The 2,340-nt window shown below is 35.9% G+C and overlaps 1 long non-coding RNA gene across 1 annotated transcript in view; it reads right to left on the bottom strand.

Annotated features, from left to right (window-relative positions):
* Nucleotides 1–854: 854 nt before the first annotated feature.
* LOC128251135 (uncharacterized) overlaps nucleotides 855–2,340 on the bottom strand; it is a 4,229-nt gene continuing 2,743 nt past the window's right edge. The window contains exon 2 of the long non-coding RNA XR_008266986.1: nucleotides 855–1,581. This is a non-coding gene — a long non-coding RNA (uncharacterized LOC128251135). The remainder of the gene's footprint in view (nucleotides 1,582–2,340) is intronic.

Below are 2,340 nucleotides of genomic sequence, written 5' to 3'. Positions count from 1 at the left end.
TGTTTGCCACCTTGGAATCCTCTGTGTAGTGGGTTGATCCACTACTCAGGAAGAGACTATTCTAGAGTACGTTCTGTCTTATCTTCGAAGCGTCTAGATAGAATAGAGACAGCTGATGAAGGGATATTCCAAGTGGCTTTCCGTTTTCCTATATGTTCGTTCCGTTGTCTGTAGTTTATTGTTCTAACGTCCTGTACCCTGATATGCATGTATATACACATGTAGATGTAAGTATGTACATATATGTGTGTATACATGTATATATATTCTTTGTATTATATATATATATATATATATATATATATACACACACATTTAATGTAAAGAAACCACAAAAACCCTTGTGAAAAATAGCAACCCAAGATTTCGTTGGGGAAATACGTAACAGATCAACTTCAACATAAAAAAAACCCGTTGTCTAATGTATATCGAAAAATTACGTCAGTATTAGATGGATGTCTTAATGTCAGCTAAAATGTATTTTTTTAAATGTGGATAGCAAGAAAAAATTTCGCTCCTAGTAGTTAAACATTCATTCGAAGTCCTGAAGTACTTCAAAAGGTGTGAAGAGAGGGTGATTTGGTTGGTATTTCTAGCATGTTGAACGAACATATAAAGATGATGCATCAGTCTAAAATATAAAAATTTAAAGCAGAGATCTAGACGAAATACTACAAAGCAGTTGTAATGTACGACCGTGCGAACCAAAGAAGATGGCGACGAAGTGGAAGAGGCTCCTTTAAACGTGTCGCACGGTCGACACACAAAAACATATAATATGGACATATGAAGGCTCGCAATGTGAGATGCGAGCGAGTGCCAGTAAAGGAATGAGAGAGTGACAGACACAACCGTTAGATATATAAAGAGAGTAAGTTTATTAACATAGTGAACAGTGTGTCTGTGTGTGCGTGCATGCGGCAATATAAACAATACAATGTGTATGACGGACCGTCGTGTAAAGAATGTGTATACAACAATGTGTGTAAGTGAGAGAGAAATACAGAACATGGAATAAGAGTCTGTGAGAGACTATAAGCGTCGTAAACACAGAATTAGAAAAATACCAGTTCATAGAAGAGCTACACAAGTAGAATGTCTGTACAAGAAGTCGTGACCAAGGAGCAGAGCTGTGGTGACACATGTTGTGTGTGAAATTGAGCGTCGATGCTGCGACCGGTTACTTGGTACAGAAGATTCTCGCAGGTTGTTCGAGCTGTTAACTTCGCGGTGGAAACAATCCACTCAAACAGTGCCGAGATGAAACCGCTATCTTTTTAGAGTATGTTGCCATCTGCTATTTTCGCTTAGTTGAATGAAATGGGAACTAAGAGATTCTTTTCTTTTCAAAACAAAACTAAGATAGACGCGTGCTTAGTCAATGATTGAGGTTGACTCAGAAAGCTAGGAGTGCATTCTGCCATAACGTGTTACTATAAGGTAGTGAACCGTGTGCTCATAACTGTGTGAAATAAGTCTAAGATAAAGATGACACGTAAAACTTGTTGAGTGCTGAAGGAGAGAAAGTTCCAGAGTCGATGTGAGTTTTTTTTTTCGGAGGTTATCACTTTAACGTAAAGCCTGAATAAGAAAAACAAAATAAAGTTTGATTTGAAAATCAGCAAGTTCTTTTAATATTCAACGTTAAGAAGAGTACAAATCGAGTATAACAAGAATTTTCATTTCATAAAATGATGAATTGGTGAATTGTGTCTGTGAATAAATATTTCTAACAAATTGGTAAAGGCAGTTTTCAAACATTATTTAAGGTTGTTTGTTATAATGTACGTATAAATATATTAGTGTTCATTATATTACTTTAGAGAGAGAGAGAGACAGACAGACAGGAAGAAAGTGCGTGTGAGGGAATGAGTGAGTTTGTCATTGGCAAGGCTAAAGACAAGCTCTCAGCGTTTTCAATGTTGATGTAAATTGTAAATCATCATCTGCTGGAACAAACAAACGAATACAAATTGACAAACATGCAATTTTTGAAAAGGTAACGATGAAGCGCTTTTTCTACCAACGATTCTGTAATAACAATGTCCGTGGTGTAGAAAATGAAAATACTACAACCAAAGCTAGCCTGGCATATTATCTTCAAGAATTTCGACCAATCAAAACGTGTCCAAAACAGATAATAATTTGAGCCATGTTCTTTCTATAAAACAAGACAATTCTTGAATTCCATTTAGCAGCAAGGCAGTTACAGCATAGTTCCATGTCTTTCCCTCTCAATTTTTGAAAGTCAGACAAATCTGTGAAACCGGTTAAGTCTTTAAAAGTAAAAAAATCTAAACGAATCCCAGTGCATTTTCAACTTTATATACATATATATAT

The sequence above is a fragment of the Octopus bimaculoides genome, chromosome 28 (assembly GCF_001194135.2).
Source record: "Octopus bimaculoides isolate UCB-OBI-ISO-001 chromosome 28, ASM119413v2, whole genome shotgun sequence".
Lineage (NCBI taxonomy): Eukaryota > Metazoa > Mollusca > Cephalopoda > Octopoda > Octopodidae > Octopus > Octopus bimaculoides.
Note: the sequence above shows the minus strand (reverse complement) of the source record. Positions and strands in the feature narration are given on the sequence as shown.